The sequence below is a fragment of the Pristiophorus japonicus genome, unplaced genomic scaffold, assembly GCF_044704955.1.
Source record: "Pristiophorus japonicus isolate sPriJap1 unplaced genomic scaffold, sPriJap1.hap1 HAP1_SCAFFOLD_288, whole genome shotgun sequence".
Taxonomy (NCBI): Eukaryota; Metazoa; Chordata; class Chondrichthyes; family Pristiophoridae; genus Pristiophorus; species Pristiophorus japonicus.
Window position 1 is genome coordinate 125,310 of NW_027252646.1, and position 13,312 is coordinate 138,621.

Here is a 13,312-nt window from a genome sequence, read left to right on the forward strand (position 1 = left end):
AGCGGAGAGAGGGGGTGAGAGAGTGGATAGCGGAGAGAGAGGGTGAGGCGAGGGAGGGGGAAAGGGGGAGAAGGGAATGAGTGAGAGACGGGAAAGCGATAAAAAGGTGCAGAATGGGTCGTGATGGGGAAGGGAGAGAGAGATTTGGAAAGGGAGAGAGAGTGTCAGAGACACAAGAAGGAGGAGAGAGGAGGGGAGCCTGTTGTTCCAGGGACAGTCTCAGAGCTGTTTAATATTGATAATTAAAACCCTTGTTAATTGACAGTGAATTTAAATACTGAGCTCATTTTGAGTAGGCCCCAGTGAGATTTGAACTCACGACTCCTGGTTTACAAGACCAGTGCTCCAACCCCTGAGCTATGGAGCCACCTGCACTGGGAAATACAGGGGAAGGAGCAGGAAAGTGAGGGGAAGGGAAAAGAGAGAGTGGAAGGAGTGAGAGAGAGGGGGAAGGGGAGAGAGATCGGAAAGAGAGAGAGGGAGGAGGCAGGGGAGACGCCTGCCTCCGTCTTTTCAATATTCACTTCTCAACATCGATATATCGGGTCTTTCACGTAGTAAAACATCCCAAGGCAACTCAGTCACACTCTGCCCCAATCTCTCTGTCTCTCAATCTCTTTCTCTCTCTCCCTCTGTCTCTCTCTCTCTCTGTCTCTCTATCACTTTCTCTCTGTCGCTCACTGTCTCTCGAGCCGGAAGGGGTTAGAGAGGGGGAAGGGGAAAGTCAGAAGGGAAGGGAGAGAGAGAGAGAGAGAGAGGAGGAGAGAGATTGAGGATTGAGTGGAGAGAGAGGAGCGGAGAGTGGGAAGGGGAGAAAGCGGGGGAAAGGGACAGCGTGAGGGAAGGAGTGAGTTTGAGGGGGACGGGGAGAGAGAGAGAGAGAGAGATGGAGAGAGAGAGGAGCGTGTCAGTAGTTGTTATTACATCGATAGTCCACTAGGTGGGGCTCTATTAGAGGAAGAGAGAGGGAAGGGGAGAGTGAGGGGAAGGAGTGAGAGTGAGGGAAGGGGAGAGTGAGGGGAAGGAGTGAGAGAGAGATGGAGAAGAGGAGAGTGATGGGAAGGAGTGAGAGAGAGGGAAGGGGAGAGTGAGGGGAAGGAGTGAGAGAGAGGGAAGGGGAGAGTGAGGGGAAGGATTGAGAGAGAGGGAAGGGGTGAGTGAGGGGAAGGAGTGAGAGAGAGGGAAGGGGAGAGTGAGGGGAAGGAGTGAGAGAGAGGGAAGGGGAGAGTGAGGGGAAGTATTGAGAGAGAGAGAAGGGGAGAGTGTGGGGAAGGAGTGAGAGAGAGGGAAGGGGAGAGTGAGGTGAAGGAGTGAGAGAGAGGGAAAGGGAGAGTGAGGGGAAGGAGTGAGAGAGAGGGAAAGGGAGAGTGAGGGGAAGGAGTGAGAGAGAGGGAAAGGGAGAGTGAGGGGAAGGAGTGAGAGAGAGACGGGGAAGAGGAGAGTGAGGTGAAGGAGTGAGAGAGAGGGAAGGGGAGAGTGAGGGGAAGGAGTGAGAGAGAGGGAAAGGGAGAGTGAGGGGAAGGAGTGAGAAAGAGACGGGGAAGAGGAGAGTGAGGTGAAGGAGTGAGAGTGAGGGAAGGGGAGAGTGAGGGGAAGGAGTGAGAGAGAGGGAAAGGGAGAGTGAGGGGAAGGAGTGAGAGAGAGACGGGGAAGAGGAGAGACAGAGGGAACACCAACAATAATGTATATTTATATAGCGCCTTTAACGTAGTGAAACGTCCCAAGGTGCTCCACAGGAGGATTATGGGATAAAAATTTGACACCGAGCCACAAAAATAGAAATTGGCGCAGGTGAAGAGGTCGGTTATTAGGAGCGTCTTGAAGGAGGAAAGAGAGGTAGAGAGGCGGAGAGGTTTAGGGAGGGAGTTCCAGAGCTTGGGGCCCAGGCAACAGAAGGCACGGCCCCCGATGGTGGAGCGATTATAATCAGGGATGGTCAGAGGGCAGAATTAGAGGAGTGCAGACATCTCGGGGGGTTGTGGGGCTGGAGGAGGTTACAGAGATAGGGAGGGGTGTAGGGGCTGGAGGAGATTACAGAGAAAGGGAGGGGTGTAGGGGCTGGAGGAGGTTACAGAGATAGGGAGGGGTGTAGGTGGTGGAGGAGGTTACAGAGATAGGGAGGGGTGTAGGGGCTGGAGGAGTTTACAGAGATAGGGAGGGGTGTAGGGGCTGGAGGAGGTTACAGAGATAGGGAGGGGTGTAGGGGCTGGAGGAGGTTACAGAGATAGGGAGGGGTGTAGTGGCTGGAGGAGGTTACAGAGATAGGGAGGGGTGTAGGTGTTGGAGGAGGTTATTGAGATAGGGAGGTGTGTAGACGCTGGAGGAGGTAACAGAGATAGGGAGGGGTGTAGTGTTGGAGGAAGTTATAGAGATAGGGAGGGGTGTAGACGCTGGCGGAGGTAACAGAGATAGGGAGGGGTGTAGTGCTGGAGGAGGTTACAGAGATAGGGAGGGGTGTAGGTGTTGGAGGAGGTTATTGAGATAGGGAGAGGTGCAGGGGTTGGAGGAGGTTATTGAGATAGGGAGGGGTGTAGACGCTGGAGGAGGTAACAGAGATAGGGAGGGGTGTAGTGCTGGAGGAAGTTACAGAGATAGGGAGGGATGGAGGTGTTGGAGGAGGTTATAGAGATAGGGAGGGGTGTAGACGCTGGAGGAGGTAACAGAGATAGGGAGGGGTGTAGTGCTGGAGGAAGTTACAGAGATAGGGAGGGATGTAGGTGTTGGAGGAGGTTATAGAGATAGGGAGGGGTGTAGACGCTGGAGGAGGTAACAGAGATAGGGAGGGGTGTAGTGCTGGAGGAAGTTACAGAGATAGGGAGGGGCGAGCGTCATGGAAGGATTTGTAAACAAGGATGAGAATTTTGAAATCGAGGCGTTGCTTAACCGGGAGCCAATGTAGGGCAGAGAGCACAGGGGGTGATGGGTGAGTGGGACTCGGTGCGAGTTAGGACACGTGGGCAGTAAGCACAGGGGGTGATGGGTGAGTGGGACTGGGTGCGAGTTAGGACACGGGGCAGCGAGCACAGGGGGTGATGGGTGAGCGGGACTCGGTGCGAGTTAGGACACGTGGGCAGTGAGCACAGGGGGTGATGGGTGAGTGGGACTGGGTGCGAGTTAGGACACGGGGCAGCGAGCACAGGGGGTGATGGGTGAGCGGGACTGGGTGTGAGTTAGGACACGGGGTCTGTCATATTTTGGATCACCTCTAGTTTATATTGGGGTGGAATGTGGGAAGAATTGAGATACAGGGGGAAGGGGAATGAGAGGTGGGGAGCGGAAGGGGGAGAGAGAGAGACAGGAAAGGATAGAGAGTGGGTGTGGCAAGGGAGGGGTGAGACGGGCAAAGCGAGATCGCGGGAAAGGGGGTAAAAGATGCAGAATGGGGGTTGGCAGAGAGAGATTTGGATGGAGAGAAAGTGTAATAGAGACGACAACCTGTTGTTCCAGGGTCGGTATCAGAGCAGTTTAATATTTATAATTAAAGCCCTTGTTAATTGACGGTGAATTTAAATATTGAGCTAATTTTGAGTAAGCCCCAGTGAGATTTGAACCCACGACCCTGATTTACTAGACCAGTGCTCTAACCCCTGAGCTATGGAACCACCTGCGTTGGGAAACGCAGGGTAAGGAGCAGGAAAGAGAGGGGAAGGGAAAAGAGAGAGTGGAAGGAGTGAGAGAGAGGGGGAAGGGGAAATAGAGGGAGAGGGAAGGGTGGCGATGGAGTGAGTGAGAGAGGATAATGGATGAGAGCGGAAGGCAGAGTAAGTGATGGAAGGGGAGAGGGGGGAAGGGGAGAGAGATGGGAAGGCAAGGGAGGGAGGAGGCAAGCGAGAGAGAAAGGAAGGGGAGAGAGAGGGAGAACGGGAGACTCTGAAAAGAAAGGGAAAAGAGAGCGAGAGAGGAAGGAGGGGAGGGAGGGAAGTGGAGAGTGAAAAGGTGAGGGGAAGGGGAGAGAGGGTGGAGAGACTGGGTTGGCGAAAGAGACAGAGTGAGCGGAGAGAGGGGGTGAGAGAGTGGATAGCGGAGAGAGAGGGTGAGGCGAGGGAGGGGGAAAGGGGGAGAAGGGAATGAGTGAGAGACGGGAAAGCGATGAAAAGGTGTAGAACGGGTCGTGATGGGGAAGGGAGAGAGAGATTTGGAAAGGGAGAGAGAGTGTCAGAGACACAAGAAGGGGGAGAGAGGGGGTCCCTGTTGTTGCAGGGACAGTCTTGGAACTGTTTAATATTTATAATTAAAGCCCTTGTTAATTGACAGTGAATTTAAATACTGAGCTAATTTTGAGTAGGCCCCAGTGAGATTTGAACCCACGACCCCTGGTTTACTAGACCAGTGCTCTAACCCCTGAGCTATGGAGCCACCTGCTGTGGGAAGTCAGGGGAAGGAGCAGGAAAGTGAAGGGAAGGGAAAAGAGAGAGTGGAAGGAGTGAGAGAGAGGGGGAAGGGGAGAGAGATCGGAAAGAGAGAGAGGGAGGAGGCAGGGGAGACTCCTGCCTCCGTCTCTTCAATATTCACCTCTCAACATCGATATATCGGGTCTTTCATGTCGTAAAACATCCCAAGGCAACTCAGTCACACTCTGTCCCAATCTCTCTGTCTCTCAATCTCTTTCTCTCTCTCCCTCTGTCTCTCTCTCTCTCTGTCTCTCTATCACTTTCTCTCTGTCGCTCACTGTCTCTCGAGCCGGAAGGGGTTAGAGAGGGGGAAGGGGAAATTCAGAAGGGAAAGGAGAGAGAGAGAGAGAGAGAGGGAGGGGAGAGATTGAGGATTGAGTGGAGAGAGAGGAGCGGAGAGTGGGAAGGGGAGAAAGCGGGGGAAAGGGACAGCGTGAGGGAAGGAGTGAGTGAGAGGGGGAAGGGGAGAGAGGGAGAGAGAGAGATGGAGAGAGAGCGGAGCGTGTCAGTAGTTGTTATTACATCGATAGTCCACTAGGTGGGGCTCTATTAGAGGAAGAGAGAGGGAAGGGGAGAGTGAGGGGAAGGAGTGAGAGAGAGGGAAGGGGAGAGTGAGGGGAAGGAGTGAGAGAGAGACAGAGAGGAGGAGAGTGAGGGGAAGGAGTGAGAGAGAGGGAAGGGGAGAGTGAGGGGAACGAGTGAGAGAGAGGGAAAGGGAGAGTGAGGGGAAGGAGTGAGAGAGAGGGAAGGGGAGAGTGAGGGGAAGGAGTGAGAGAGAGACGGGGAAGAGGAGAGACAGAGGGAACACCAACAATAATGTATATTTATATAGCGCCTTTAACGTAGTGAAATGTCCCAAGGTGCTCCACAGGAGGATTATGGGATAAACATTTGACACCGAGCCACAAAAATAGAAATTAGCGCAGGTGAAGAGGTCGGTTTTAAGGAGAGTCTTGAAGGAGGAAAGAGAGGTAGAGAGGCGGAGAGGTTTAGGGAGGGAGTTCCAGAGCTTGGGGCCCAGGCAACAGAAGGCCCGGCCACCGATGGTGGAGCGATTATAATCAGGGATGGTCAGGAGGGCAGAATTAGAGGAGTGCAGACATAAGGACATAAGAACATAAGAATTAGGAACAGGAGTAGGCCATCTAGCCCCTTGAGCCTGCTCCGCCATTCAATAAGATCATGGCTGATTGTGCGGTTACAGAGATAGGGAGGGATGTCGGAGCTGGAGGAGATTACAGAGAAAGGGAGGGGTGTAGGGCTGAAGGAGATTACAGAGATAGGGAGGGGTGTAGGAGCTGGAGGAGATTACAGAGATAGGGAGGGGTGTGCAAAGTTACAGAGATAGGGAGGGGTGTTGGGGCTGGAGGAGATTACAGAGATAGGGAGGGTTGTGGGGCTGGAGGAGATTACAGAGATAGGGAGGGGTGTAGGGGCTGAAGGAGATTACAGAGATAGGGAGGGGTGTAGGGGCTGGAGGAGATTACAGAGATAGGGAGGGGTGTAGGGGTTGGAGGAGGTTACAGAGATAGGGTGGGGTGTAGGGCTGGAGGAGATTACAGAGATAGGGAGGGGTGTAGGGGCAATGCAGGGATTTGTAAACAAGGATGAGAATTTTGAAATCGAGGCATTGCTTAACCGGGAGCCAATGTAGGGCAGCGAGCACAGGGGGAGATGGGTGAGTGGGACTCGGTGCGAGTTAGGACACGGGGACAGTGAGCACAGGGGGAGATGGGTGAGTGGGACTGGGTGCGAGTTCGGACACGGGGGCAGTGAGCACAGGGGGTGATGGGTGAGTGGGACTGGGTGTGAGTTAGGACACGGGGGCAGTGAGCACAGTGGGTGATGGGTGAGTGGGACTGGGTGCGAGTTAGGACACGGGGCAGTGAGCACAGGGGGTGATGGGTGAGCGGGACTCGGTGCGAGTTCGGACACGGGGCAGCGAGCACAGCGGCTGATGGGTGAGTGGGACTGGGTGCGAGTTCGGAAACGGGGCAGTGAGCACAGGGGGTGATGGGTGAGCGGGACTCGGTGCGAGTTAGGACACAGGGCAGTGAGCACAGGGGGTGATGGGTGAGCGGGACTGGGTGCGAGTTAGGACACGGGGCAGTGAGCACAGGGGGTGATGGGTGAGTGGGACTCGGTGCGAGTTAGGACACGGGGGCAGTGAGCACAGGGGGTGATGGGTGAGCGGGACTGGGTGCGAGTTAGGACACGGGGCAGTGAGCACAGGGGGTGATGGGTGAGCGGGACTGGGTGTGAGTTAGGACACACGGGCAGTGAGCACAGTGGGTGATGGGTGAGTGGGACTGGGTGTGAGTTAGGACACGGGGCAGCCGAGTTTTGGATCACTTCAAGTTTCTATTGGGTGGAATGAAGAAAGAAATTTGAGAGAGGGGGAAGGGGAGAGGATGGGAAGAGGGAAATGAGTGAGAGATGGGGAAAGCAAGAATAAGATGTAGAATGGGTCAGGGAGAGAGAGTGTAAAGGACACAAGGAGGAGGAGAAGGGAGCCTGTTGTTTCAGGAACAGTCTTGGAGCTGTTTAATATTTATAATTAGGCCCCAGGGAGATTTGAACCCACGACCTCTGGTTTACAAGACCAATTCTCTAACCCCTGAGCTATGGAGCCACCTGCTCTGGGAAAGACAGGGGAAGGAGCAGGAAAGAGAGGGGAAGGGAAAAGAGAGAGTGGAAGGAGTGAGAGAGAGGGAATAGAGACAGCGAGAAAGAGAGGAAAAGAGAGGGAGGGGATGGAGAGAGAGAGAGTGGAAGGAGGGAAAGAGAGGGCTAGGGGTGGGAGAGAGAAAGGGGCGAAGGGGAGAGAGAGGAAGGAAGAGGAAAGAGATGTTAAGGGGAGAGAGGGGGAAGGAATGAGAGAGATTGGAGGAAATGGGTAGAGGAGAGAGAGGGAAACGGGAGAGTGCGGAAGAGGAGAGAGAGGGGAATGAGTGATAAAGAGAAATGGGGAGAGCGGCAGAATGTGTAGTGATGGGGAAGATAGGGAGAGAGGGAGAATGAGAAAGGGGGCGAAAGGAGAATAGGAGAGCTTTGTGTTTCAGGGTCAGTCTCAGAGCTGGTCAATATTTATTATTAAATCCCTTGTTAATTGACAGTGAATTTAAATACTGAGTTAACTTTGAATAGGCCCCAGTGAGATTTAAACCCACAACCACTAGTTTACTAAACCAGTGCTTTAACCCCTGAACTATGGAGCCACCTTTTCCAGCGAAAACAGGGGAAGGATCAGGAAAGAGAGGGGAAGGGAAAAGGAGTGCGGAGGGAGGGGAAGGAGAGAGAGTGGGGAAGGAGTGAGAGAGTGGGAAGGGGAGACAGCGAGGAAGAGAGGGAGTTGGGGAAAGAGAGGGAGGGGACGGAGAGAGAGAGTGTGGAATGGGGGGAGAGAGAGGGGAAGGAGTGGGAGCGAGGGGGGGAGGGGAGAGAGATGTTTAGGGGAGAAAGGGGAAAGGAGTGAGAGAGAGGGGGGAGGGCAGCGAGGGGGAGAACCTGAAAGGAAAGGGAAAAGAGAGAGACGGGAGTGTAACGGTGTGGTGGTGGTCCCGGGGGTCAGGTTCACCTCTGACCTACTTGAGCGGTTCGAATCGCCCCCCACTCCCTTGGGTTCTAGACTCTGGATTTATTTGGGGGGGTGTGACAAAGTGCAAAGTTCAATGGTTTGGTGCAAAAGAACTTTGATTTTATTAAAGACAAGAAAATACAATGTCAAAACTTATAATCACTCTGATAAAGAACAATACATTACACATTCAAAGGGGGTGTACAGTATAATTACACCTCCCACCTCCCCATACCTAATCCTAGCTAGGTTAGACTCCAGGGCAGGCAGGGACTATGCTTACCAATCCTTTCTGGTCAGTTAGCGGTAGTTCACGGTTTCGGGGTTCCTTGAATTGTGTCGGTTCTGCTTGCCGTACCCCGAACGTCGGAGAAGACTTTTAGCTGCGTAATCTTCAGTTGGGTTGAGTCCACTGATGCGGTAAAGCACGTTTTGGATCTATGGGGTAAGTACCCGGTTTTCTTCGTTAGAAATAGGTTCAAAGTCTCTTTAGGTAATGTTTTCACCTGTTGGTAGTCAGGGCTTAGATTGTAGACTGGAAACTTTCGATTCTTCGGTTTCTTCCAGTTGGAGTTTATTTGTAGTTTCGTCGATCGCGGTGGTTTTTCATTGATACCACGTTGGCTGTGGTCAGTTGTTGCCGCGATGGTGATGTTCTTCCTTCAGGACTTCAGGACTTCGAGGCTGGAGAAGTTAGTTTACAATGGTCGCGTTGGTTTCTCTCCCTTCTTGATGACACAAGCGTGGTCTCGGTTGTTTGGCAAAGTATGTCACACCCTCTGTTAAAACAGGGGCCAGTTATACGGTTTGAGTGGTTCTAATCTTCGCACCAAATCAGTCCAGGATTCTTTGATTGAATTTGGCGGGCTTGACTCTTCTTTGTAATATTTTGGCGGGCTCGTTCAAAGTTAATATGTTTTGTGTGGGTTGATGTTCGATAAACTGTTTCCTGATGGAAATATTAGTTTGGTAATCGCAATGTCCTTTTGTGCTTAGTTGTTCGCATACAGGCTGGATTGGGCCTCTTGGTGATGTATATGCTGAAATGGTTTTCCAGATTCAGGTTGATGGTTGGCTATCTCTGGGTTATTTGTTGTAATGTTAATGTCTCTTGTGGAGAAGGATTCTCGAATACCCATTTCTCCAGACAAGTTATGTTAGTCCCAACACCCAGACAGTCTCAATAATCAAGTTGTCTCCTGTCAGTTCTTTAGGCCCGCACACAGCCTTGAATGTGTCTTTAAAAATTCCAAAATTCTACTCAAGTTTGTAGTTTCTTCCATAAGCACTTTAGGGTTCCAAACTTTCCAATCGATAGTCCCAAATTAAATATCCTTTTGAATGAGCCCAAACACTGTGAGGGGGTTCATCTGAATGTTGCATCCTTTCAAGGGGGAAGAGAGTGGGAGGAATGAGAGACAGGTGTCTAAATACTAAAATTAGGCTGCAGTGAGATTTGAACTCACAACCCCTGGTTGCGAAGACCAGTGCTCTAACCCCTGAGCTATGGAGCCACCTGCCCTGAAAAAGACACGGGAAGGAGCAGGAAAGAGAGGGGAAGGGAAAAGAGAGAGTGGAAGGAGGGAGAGAGAGGGGAAGGAGAAAGAGAGGGAGGGGAATGGGAGAGAGTGGGGAAGGAGTGAGAGAGATGGAAGGGGAGACTGGTCTTTGGCCAGGGACTCCCAGGTGTCAGTGGGGATGATGCACTTTATCAGGGAGGCTTTGAGGGTGTCCCTTGTAACGTTTCCTCTGCCCACCTTTGGCTCGCTTGCCGTGAAGGAGTTCCGAGTAGAGCGCTTGCTTTGGGAGTCTCGTGTCTGGGACATGCGGACCGCCCAGCAGATAGCTCTTGGTCGGCTGGTGCAGACACGATGGGCCGAAATGGTCTCCTTCTGTGCTGTAAGTTTCTATGAGTCGATGATATATCGGTGTCTCTGAGACTGGATGTGGAAAAGGTGGGATACAGACTGGGGGTGGGAAGTGAAAGTGCTGTGGGCAGATTATAAAGTGCGGAGTGAGTGGTTCCTGTTGATGGTGTCGGCCTGTCGCCGATTGACGGTCAATTCAGTAACAGAAGCCAAAATTGAGTAGGCCCCAGTGAGATTTGAACCCACGACCCCTGGTTTATAAGACCAGTGCTCTAAACCCTGAGCTATGGAGCCACCTGTAACACCAATTTCTGTTTGCATCTTACTATTGTTAACAAGGAGGTGGGGCCCGAATAATCATTCTTGGTGATTCATCCCTGAACATTGACAGAATCTTACAGCACACAAGGAGGGCCATTCGGCCCATCGTGTCTGTGCCGGCTCTGTGAGAGAGATTAGTGCTTGGAAGTTGTAAAAGGAGGGAGAGAGGGGAATGAGTGGGAGAGGGAATGGGAGAGAGAGGGGGAAGGAGTCAGCCAGAGGGGAATGGGAGAGAGCCGAATGGGAGAGAGCGAGAGGGGGGAGGGGAGAGAGATGGGAAGCCGAGAGAGGGAGGAGGCAGGGGAGAGAGAAAGGAAGGGGAGAGGGAGAGAGCAGGGGAGAGAGATGGGTAGCCGAGAGAGAGAGGGAGGAGGCAGGGGAGAGAGAAAGGAAGGGGAGAGGGAGAGAGCAGGGGAGAATCTGAAAAGAAAGGCAAAAGAGTGAGTGGAAGGAGTGAGAGAGAGGGAAGGGGAGAGTAAGGGGAAGGAATGAGAGAGAGGGAAGGGGAGAGTGAGGGGAAGGAGTGAGAGAGAGGGAAGGGAAGAGTGAGGGATAGGAGGGAGAGAGAGAGAGGGAAGGGGAGAGTGAAGGGAAGAAGTGAGAGAGAAGGAAGTGGAGAGTGAGGGGAAGGAGTGAGAGAGAGGGAAGGGGAGAGTAAGGGGAAGGAATGAGAGAGAGGGAAGGGGAGAGTGAGGGGAAGGAGTGAGAGAGCGGGAAGGGGAGAGTGAAGGGAAGAAGTGAGAGAGAAGGAAGTGGAGAGTGAGGGGAAGGAGTGAGAGAGAGGGAAGGGGAGAGTGAGAGGAAGGGGAGAGTGAGGAGAAGGAGTGAGAGAGAGGGAAGGGGAGAGTAAGGGGAAGGAATGAGAGAGAGGGAAGGGGAGAGTGAGGGGAAGGAGTGAGAGAGAGGGAAGGGGAGAGTGAGGGATAGGAGGGAGAGAGAGAGAGGGAAGGGGAGAGTGAGGAGAAAAAGTGAGTGGGAGTAAAGGGGAGAGTGAGGGGAAGGAGCAAAAGAGAGGGAAGGGGAGAATGAGGGGAAGGAGTGAAAGAGAGGGAAGGGGAGAGTGAGGGGAAGGAGGGAGAGAGAGGGAAGGGGAGAGTGAGGGGAAGGAGTGAGAGAGAGACGGGGAAGAGGAGAGACAGAGGGAACACCAACAATAATGTATATTTATATAGCGCCTTTAACGTAGTGAAACGTCCCAAGGTGCTCCACAGGAGGATTATGGGATAAAAATTTGACACCGAGCCACAAAAGTAGAAATTAGCGCAGGTGAAGAGGTCGGTTTTAAGGAGAGTCTTGAAGGAGGAAAGAGAGGTAGAGAGGCGGAGAGGTTTAGGGAGGTAGTTCCAGAGCTTGGGGCCCAGGCAACAGAAGGCATGGCCACTGATGGTGGAGCGATTATAATCAGGGATGGTCAGGAGGGCAGATAGAGAGGAGTGCAGACATCTCGGGGGGGTTGTGGGGCTGGAGGAGATTACAGAGATAGGGAGTGGTGTAGGGGGTGAAGGAGGTTACAGAGATAGGGAGGTGTGTAGGGGCTGGAGGAGGTTACAGAGATAGAGAGGGGTGTAGGTGCTGGAGGTGGTTATAGAGATAGGGAGGGGTGTAGACGCTGGAGGAAGTTACAGAGATAGGGAGGGGCGAGCGTCATGGAGGGATTTGTAAACAAGGATGAGAATTTTGAAATCGAGGCGTTGCTTAACAGGGAGCCAATGTCGGGCAGAGAGCACAGGGGGTGATGGGTGAGTGGGACCCGGTGCGAGTTAGGACACGGGGCAGTGAGCACAGCGGGTGATGGGTGAGCGGGACTGGGTGTGAGTTAGGACACTGGGCAGTGAGCACAGGGGGTGATGGGTGAGCGGGACTGGGTGTGAGTTAGGACACGGGACAGTGAGCACAGCGGGTGATGGGTGAGCGGGACTCGGTGCGAGTTAGGACACGGGGCAGTGAGCACAGCGGATGATGGGTGAGCAGGACTGGGTGTGCGTTAGGACACGGGGCAGTGAGCACAGGGGGTGATGGGTGAGCGGGACTCGGTGCGAGTTAGGACACGGGGCAGCGAGCACAGGGGGTGATGGGTGAGTGGGACTCGGTGCGAGTTAGGACACGGGGCAGCGAGCACAGTGGGTGATGGGTGAGTGGGACTGGGTGTGAGTTAGGACACGGGGCAGTGAGCACAGGGGGTGATGGGTGAGTGGGACTCGGTGCGAGTTAGGACACGGGGTCAGTCGAGTTTTGGATCACCTCTTGTTTATATTGGGGTAGAATGTGGGAAGAATTGAGAGACAGGGAGAAGGGGAATGAGAGGTGGGGAGCGGAAGGTGGAGAGAGAGAGAGACAGGAAAGGATAGAGAGTGGGTGTGGCAAGGGAGGGGGGAGACGGGCAAAGCGAGATCGCAGGAAAGGGGGTAAAAGATGCAGAATGGGGGTCGGCAGAGAGAGATTTGGATGGAGAGAAAGTGTAATCGAGACGACAGCCTGTTGTTCCAGGGTCGGTATCAGAGCAGTTTAATATTTATAATTAAAGCCCTTGTTAATTAACGGTGAATTTAAATATTGAGCTAATTTTGAGTATGCCCCAGTGAGATTTGAACCCACGACCCTGGTTTACTCGACCAGTGCTCTAACCCCTGAGCTATGGAACCACCTGCTTTGGGAAACGCAGGGTAAGGAGCAGGAAAGAGAGGGGAAGGGAAAAGAGAGAGTGGAAGGAGTGAGAGAGAGTGGGAAGGGGAAATAGAGGGAGAGGGAAGGGTGGCGATGGAGTGAGTGAGAGAGGATAATGGATGAGAGCGGAAGGGGAGAGTAAGTGATGGAAGGGGAGAGAGGGGAAGGGGAGAGAGGGGAAGGGGAGAGGGGGGAAGGGGAGAGAGATGGGAAGGCAAGAGAGGGCGGAGGCAAGGGAGAGAGAAAGGAAGGGGAGAGAGAGGGAGAACGGGAGACTCTGAAAAGAAAGGGAAAAGAGAGGAAGGAGGGGAGGGAGGGAGGTGGAGAGTGAAAAGGTGAGGGGAAGGGGAGAGAGGGTGGAGAGACTGGGTTGGCGAAAGAGACAGAGTGAGCGGAGAGAGGGGGTGAGAGAGTGGATAGCGGAGAGAGAGGGTGAGGCGAGGGTGGGGGAAAGGGGGAGAAGGGAATGAGTGAGAGACGGGAAAGCGATA

General features: G+C 53.3%; 6 non-coding genes across 6 annotated transcripts; all 6 read right to left on the reverse strand.

Annotated features, from left to right (window-relative positions):
• Positions 1-294: 294 nt before the first annotated feature.
• Positions 295-367, reverse strand: trnat-ugu (transfer RNA threonine (anticodon UGU)). The gene has a single exon. It is a non-coding gene; the product is annotated as a tRNA-Thr (tRNA).
• Positions 368-3,530: 3,163 nt separating this feature from the next.
• trnat-agu (transfer RNA threonine (anticodon AGU)) lies at positions 3,531-3,602 on the reverse strand. The gene has a single exon. It is a non-coding gene; the product is annotated as a tRNA-Thr (tRNA).
• A 681-nt stretch (positions 3,603-4,283) lies between these two features.
• Positions 4,284-4,356, reverse strand: trnat-agu (transfer RNA threonine (anticodon AGU)). The gene has a single exon. It is a non-coding gene; the product is annotated as a tRNA-Thr (tRNA).
• A 2,594-nt stretch (positions 4,357-6,950) lies between these two features.
• trnat-ugu (transfer RNA threonine (anticodon UGU)) lies at positions 6,951-7,023 on the reverse strand. Its single transcript has one exon. It is a non-coding gene; the product is annotated as a tRNA-Thr (tRNA).
• A 2,386-nt stretch (positions 7,024-9,409) lies between these two features.
• Positions 9,410-9,482, reverse strand: trnar-ucg (transfer RNA arginine (anticodon UCG)). The gene has a single exon. It is a non-coding gene; the product is annotated as a tRNA-Arg (tRNA).
• A 575-nt stretch (positions 9,483-10,057) lies between these two features.
• On the reverse strand, positions 10,058-10,130 carry trnai-uau (transfer RNA isoleucine (anticodon UAU)). The gene has a single exon. It is a non-coding gene; the product is annotated as a tRNA-Ile (tRNA).
• Positions 10,131-13,312: the final 3,182 nt, after the last annotated feature.